At 36.4% G+C, this 7,056-nt stretch overlaps 1 long non-coding RNA gene across 1 annotated transcript in view; it reads left to right on the forward strand.

The window, feature by feature from the left end:
* Window positions 1–4,013, forward strand: part of LOC135279440 (uncharacterized) — a 29,628-nt gene extending 25,615 nt beyond the window's left edge. Inside the window, exons 2-3 of the long non-coding RNA XR_010346677.1 lie at window positions 2,077–2,576; window positions 3,947–4,013. This is a non-coding gene — a long non-coding RNA (uncharacterized LOC135279440). The remainder of the gene's footprint in view (window positions 1–2,076; window positions 2,577–3,946) is intronic.
* Window positions 4,014–7,056: the final 3,043 nt, after the last annotated feature.

Raw genomic sequence — 7,056 nt, forward strand, 5'->3', positions numbered from 1 at the left:
TCCCTCACCATGTATCTGTATCTTTATGGAATAGATGCCTTAACAGAAAGGCAGCTCTCATAAAACTGTCTTCCAAGGAATAAAGAATGAAAAGGGTAATATATACTGTGTGTAAATGAAAGCTAAAGGAAGAAAAAAAAAAGACCCAACCCGAAATCCAACTTACATCTTCAACTCAGTTGGATTTTGGTGAGAATGGGGCTAGGTACAGCATCATAACAAACTATTTAGAGAGATTATTTGCAGTGGTATTTGTAATACCTCCAGTTGCTTTCACAGGGCTGCTACTAAAGAAATCTTTCAGTTGACAGCAAAGTGATTGGTTAATGGCAGACATAGGGAATAATTGACAACTCAGGCAAAACATCTGGGGATGAAATATATTTTGTCAAAGAGCTAAAACCCTTGTGCTGAGAAAATGCATTTTTTTCCCTCTGATCCATTCTGTCAACAAAATACTTTTCATCAGAAACATCAAAGCTGTTTCATCTGAAAATTTCATTTTTGAATCCCTTTATCTATTCTGTTGACAAAAATTTCTGTCAACTGACTCAAATCATTGTATTAACAAATTTCTTTTTGTCAATCATGATTTATTATTTTGGCAAATGCATTCTATAATACTCTGCTTCATTCTGCTCAGAGAATACATAAGTCAGACTCCCATCCCAAATTTTTGGGAAGTGAAATTAAAAGTAAATGTAGTGTCACAACTGCTCATCTGCTGAATCTATCCACTGATTTGACTTATTTAAGATATATCCAGTTGAATTAAAGTTTCTACTGAATAACACACAAGTTGGAGAAAGGAAATTATAGGTGCAATAAAATCACATTTCTCAATGTTTTCTTTGCAGAATCTCTCTGCTAATCACAGCTTTCAGGCTCACAATAGAAAGATGATCTCTAGTGAGATGTACATTAACTGGTTTCTAGATGTTGATGAACTGGAGGTTGATTGTAACATCACTACTTATAAGGAACTACTGAAATAGTACAGAATATTGCAGGCACTGCTAATGTATGCTATGCTAATTTAGAATGAATCAATATAGTATATAAATTAATTACTAGTTTGTTCCTCAAAGAATATATCTGTTTAAAAATATATGGAGCATGATGATAAGAAAATTATAAGTAAAAATTGTAAGTGTAACGCCTGTAATGTACATAAAAACAATTTAGTTTTTTAGCTATTCCTTGTACAAATGGAAAAAAAAAAACAGATCAGTCAATCACTGGGATGTGCATAGGACAGCTGACCATTCCAAAATCAAGTGTCCCCAAAATTGTCATTACATTGATGTTTCCTAATTAATTTTCACAAATGTAAATTCAAAAATCATTTAAACTTGGTCAATCCCTATTTTCCTTGAAATAAAACCTTACTTTGTTTTGTTTTGTTTAATGTTTTCTTGGGTTTTTTTTCTTTCTCTGTGCTTCCTACATTCTGGATATTTTCTCCTGGATTAATTTTGCACTTTAATGTTAATTTTATCTCTGGAGGTTTTTGCCCTTTTTTCTAGAGAGGGGCTACAAAGTAGTCACTTTCTATAAAGGCTGAAATATGCAATCAAGCTGACAGGTCATCATTTATCAGCATATTTCATTAGAATGTTGGGAATTTGGCATGTCTTTTTACTGAAAATATTGTATGATTGATTGATTGACATTAACCAAAATTTGTTTCTTCATCTACTGTTGCACCAAATACTGAGTAATGAGTTGCATGTAATGTCAGTAATTCCTAGAAAAATATGGAGCTGCCAGTCAAGAGAGTGTTTTGCTCAACAATATTTCAGATACCTTAAGAAGACAATCCTGAATTCTCATAGAATAAGAATTATTTAGGCTGAATTTTGCTTCCAGAAATGTTAGCCCTTGTCAGAATATAAAAGCTCCAGGGGAAAAAGGCAAATATTTTTCTCCTGTTTAATAAATCAGAGAAAGCTGGGACAACAACTGTATATCAGAAAATTATAGCTTCAAGAGAAATATTAGTTTTGAGAAATATATAAACAGTGTAGGTATCCTTAACTCATTTAGCACTAAAGGAGTTTTCTTCTCTTTTCTTAGCCTAGGAAAACTGTATTGACCACTGCTGCCCCAATCACAGAGGAAACTGCTAGGAAGAACAATTGGACATAAGGGAAAAGTGTTGGTCCTCAAAGAGAAAACTTGATTCTGGAAAAAAAAACCCTTTTACTACAGGGAGTGCACTTGCTTTTTGTGGAGTTTGAGCCTTGTTGGAGTTGTTCCAGACCAGGTTTGTGTGCATGAAGAGAAGGGAAGTATGAGGAGTTCGGGCTGTACAGACACCAGCCTGACTCTGTCATCTCAGAAGTCAAGAGAGCTAAAGAGGAACCTTTTCCCTGATGGGGACCAAGTTAATTAAGAGAAATGAAAAGAGTAAATCTGTTCTATGGATTTTTCCAGTGGTTCAGTGGAGGCTGGTTTCACTAGAAGCTGGTTACAATTTAATGTGTTACCACAAAGCATGGACAATGCTGTATAGAGATTTTTTTTACATATAAACTAAAAGAGCAAAATTTGATATTTTATGGCTTTCTCCAAAGGTAATTAATATTTTACTGATTTGTTTGATGAAGGCAATAATCACCTATGTTCTCTACAGTCTAAAATCTCTCTTCCCTCACCTCCCTTTTTTCTTTCCCTTTGTTATGAAATGAGAGAAGCAAATGTGAAAAGGTGTACAAGAAGTATGTTGCTGAAGGAGAAAGGCTGTGCTCTAGTGCATTTTTTAAATTTACTGAGGTCCAAACTTCTTATTGAGGTTGGTGGAATTCAGTCACTGATCCTTTGAGAGGAAAAAGTGGCTTGGAATTAGAATATGCTCCAGGAGCAGTTTTCAGTGAATCTTCTCCTTGGAGACGCAATTTTTGTGTTATTTTTATGAATATAAAATTGCTGTACTCCCCCATTGTCCCAGTATAAAACAGGAGTGTTGGGAGGTGGAACTAGTATTCCTCTAGTTCACTTTGCCTGGCTAGGAAGAATGAAATAAGTATTACAATTTCTTCCTAACATGAGTGTGCAGAAGTAAAGATTCATGCCCAGCTTGATGCAGCCAGATAAATAGCTGCACTTGATGCAGCCATATCAGCTGGGCTGCAGTTAGAAATTATTTTTTCTCATGAAAAGCATTTTCAGTTTTATCATGGCAAAATAGGGGAAATGTGGTGGAGAGAACGTGCACTGTAGACTTGGATTTGCCATTTTCCTTGGGAAAATAACTTATTTTGTTTTCTTGTCTGTAGTAAAAATAAAGATATTTGCTGTTCCTTGTGAAGTGCTGGCATATCCATAGTATCACAGAATAATAACAGAATAATATTCTGTTACAGCAACCACTAATCATAAGAGTTAAATCACAATGGAAACTTGTCTTAAGTTTATATTTATTTTAGTTTCTCCTGTAGACAGAATGAACTATGTTCTGTAATCCCAATATGTTAATATATTTTGTTCTGCTGATTCAGTTTGGCCATAGTACAGCTGAAGGAGAAGGTTTTTCGCTGTTTGTTAATACTATACATTTTAAATTATGTTTGTTTTTGAAGATTTTAGCTTTTTGCTGCAGCATTAACAGTAGGATAATGAAGTGCCACAATATTTTTGCTATTTGTCCCTGCAACTACCCTGATTTTACTTAAGAAGTTTAAAATCCACTGAGAGAAAAACTCTATCTGCATCAATTCTCATGATTCCCTAAAATCAGCTGGATAGAAAATGCAGCCTGCAATACCTGTGAATACATGCATCATTTTGTCCTTCATGATATATTAGTGGTGTCAAGTGCTGATGAGATCATAGTTGATAGTGGTTGATGATATAGGCTGAATGGGTGGTGAGTTAAAGCTTTTTTAAATCCATCTGTTCCAGAATTCACTCAACTGCATTCAACCCCTCTTCCATCTTTTGACAGCTGATGTAAAATCAGGAACATCTCTACTGAAGGCAAGTCAGTTATGCTGTGTCAAAGAAGTGAAGGTAGGAAAAAATGATTAATTCCTACTCTAGTCTTGTTTGATTAAAGCAAGGTCTGTCACAGAAACCCATGGAGTTTTGTCTGCTAAAAACTCTCAGATCAGAAGGAATTGCACTCTGACCAATTGCTATAAAACATTATGGATTTTGTTTTTAACTGAGGGTATTGTATACACTTTCCTGAAACCCTTGGTGTTCCTCTTTCTTGAAGGTATTGCCTTTTAGTGTGAGTAAAAGCAGGGTTTGCTTCTATTTTTGAATTATGTTGGTTTGTTTGTCAACCATCCAGCAATACATTGCATTTTGATCAGGTGTAGTCCAGTCATAAAATCATAGAATATCTCAGCTGGGAAGGGACCCATAAGGATCATTGCTATAGGTCTCTAAACAATTTGAACATGGCTAGCTGACTTAATTATTTCTTTCTTAATTAGAGCAAATATTAAAATCTGCAAACTGCTAGGTAAGCATTGAGTGCTGCCAGAATTTCCTTGTGTAGTACACCATTTTCTCATCTTTTATGCATATTTATATAGTCTAGTTGGTTCCTGTGGTGCTGATGTGGGAATCTCAGTCTATTTCCTTTGATTGTGATGCTGGAATGAAACAATATCAGTGGAAATGAGGGGATTATTTAGAAGGAGTTCTTTATATGTCCATATTTATTAGTATGTCCTAATTTGTTTTGGGCCCTAGCATTTTGCACCGTGACTTTTATTCTTCATTGGGTATTCAAATTTCTTTGATCAATAACATGTTACATTGTCATTTTCTGCTTGTTGTGACAGTTTTCTCTACTCAGTCTGTCTCTCCAACACACAGCATATGTGCACACATACTCCTAAGAAGGAATTATCATTCATCCCTCTCCACAATGTGCACATTGCCCAATTTTGTATAGACAGAGATGACATTCTAGGGATTCTCAGTTAAGTTTTGGATAAAATTGATGGCTGTGCCATTTGAACTAATTGCATAAATAAGGTCAGCACTAGGACTTAAACTGCCTTAAAATGTAAGTATATTACAGGCCTCGGTGGTTGAAAACAATGTGAAGTGTATTGTAAATTGGTTTATTTAGATACCACTTTTGTGCTTATATTTGTGGTCATATTAGGCACTCTACTAGTGGGATTAGCAACTTGCTGTCTGAATTCCAGGCAGCCATAGAGGGTTTGTATGAACAAATAAGAATACAAATGAGTGAATCATATATTGCATAGCCCAAGCTGAAATACTGTGCTTTCAGTTACTTTATTTGCATACTTATGCAACATATAAACATTAGTGCTTCAACATTGCTCATCTCCAGCTTAAATAAGATTCTTTTCCTGAAAATGAAAAATGAGAGCAAAAGCTTTCCTTTATGTACAGTGGACTTGATGGCTAAAGCAAGGAACAGATCACTTTCAATTCACAGCTGCATCAGAAATTTGTTTTACAGTGTAAGCTACGAAAGAGACAAATTCCATTCTCTGACTTGCTGACACCGCTGGGTTGTCCCAGTTGCTCAAGACATAGGATGGATAAAAGGTATTTGGGGTTATGAAGCTGCATTAGTCATTGCATCATGGGAACCTCTTCATTGTATGCAACACAAGACCTGGAGACAAGAACTTTTGATCTGCTAAATTCCTTTTGCCTTTGTCCTTATGCACCTTTCCAAGTTCTGCTGCTTTGCATTCTTTTTCCCCAACTGTCTCTCTGTGTTGGCATAGTTTGTGCTTGGATGAGATTCGAGCATTCCAGTGAGTCTGATTGTTTCACTTCTGTGAACCTATTTCTGTTCTATTATGTTAGTACCCTGGTTTTGCTGAGCAAAGCAGCACAGCAGGTTCAGCAGCTGCCAGTGGTAGAGAATATGCCAGACCAAACCAAGAGCAGCTGTTTCTCTTTTTCCTAGATTTGAAATGGGTTCAGTGTCAAATTTTTTATGTCTTTCTTGATATTTTTCCTTCCTAACCAAGAATATCTGTGGGCCATAATAAATAACTGAGAGTTAACAGTGACACCAGTCAATGGACAATCATGTTTTCACTGTCTTGTGGAGAGGAAGAAGGCAGGATATTGAGTCAGGCCTAACTCCCTATTGAAGTGTGCCACACGATGTTTTGTTGTGCTGATGTAGTACTGCAGATAAACCAAACCAAGGAGGCAGTCAGACATGGGCTAACATGGATAAACCAGGCATCTTTCCCCTACATGCCCCTTGTCCTGTTGGAGGTTGTGAAATCCTGTGTTTCCTCCCACTGAAAAATGTGTGAGCTCCTGTCTGATTTAGGTGTTTGTGATGGAAATGCTCAAAGTGGAGAGGAAAGTTGCTTCAAACTTCCAGATTTTCTGACTTTGAGAATTAGGCTCTCCTTTGGTGCATTTAAAGAGAGATTGATGACCTTTTTACTTACTGGAGTATTCTAATTGCTTTAAATCAGCTCCATTTAATTGGTTTCAATTATTTTAAGTGTCTAATTTTACTATTCAGTGTCTTAAGATGCCTGTCATAATAGCTGCTATAAATATACATGTTAACTTTCAATAAATAGTTTACTTTTCTAGCCCGTAATCTAAGTGTTGCTTAATATTGGATGGGGAATATGTCTGTTGGCTTGAGGCTTTCTCTTGAGGTCAGTGAGTCTTTCTGTTAGCTGGGACAACGAGATCAGGATCACAAGAATTTGGGGGCAAGAGTTGTCCTGCAGAATGTGAACTCCAGTGCAGTCTTTAATTTTTTCGATTAATATGGGCTAATACTCTGCTGAGCAGTTTCTTCTTTGCATTCCACTATCAGCCTGTGCAGAGTAAGTGATAGGAGAACATATGGGTGATACCAAGGCCACACAAGGCTTGGCTGGTGCCTCTGGGAATGCATCTATTGCATTTCTCCTCTTGAGCCTTGGAAGGGTCTGTTTGGTCTCAGTGGCTCTGTGATCTAAGTGGGGACGGATTTGCTTCTATTTCTCTGGAGTTAGAAAGACTTATTCTTTGGGTGAGGGTTGGGACTTTGTACACAAGCTTATTTTGACTTCAACCTTGCAGCAATTCTCCCAT

The sequence above is a fragment of the Passer domesticus genome, chromosome 12 (assembly GCF_036417665.1).
Source record: "Passer domesticus isolate bPasDom1 chromosome 12, bPasDom1.hap1, whole genome shotgun sequence".
NCBI lineage: Eukaryota > Metazoa > Chordata > Aves > Passeriformes > Passeridae > Passer > Passer domesticus.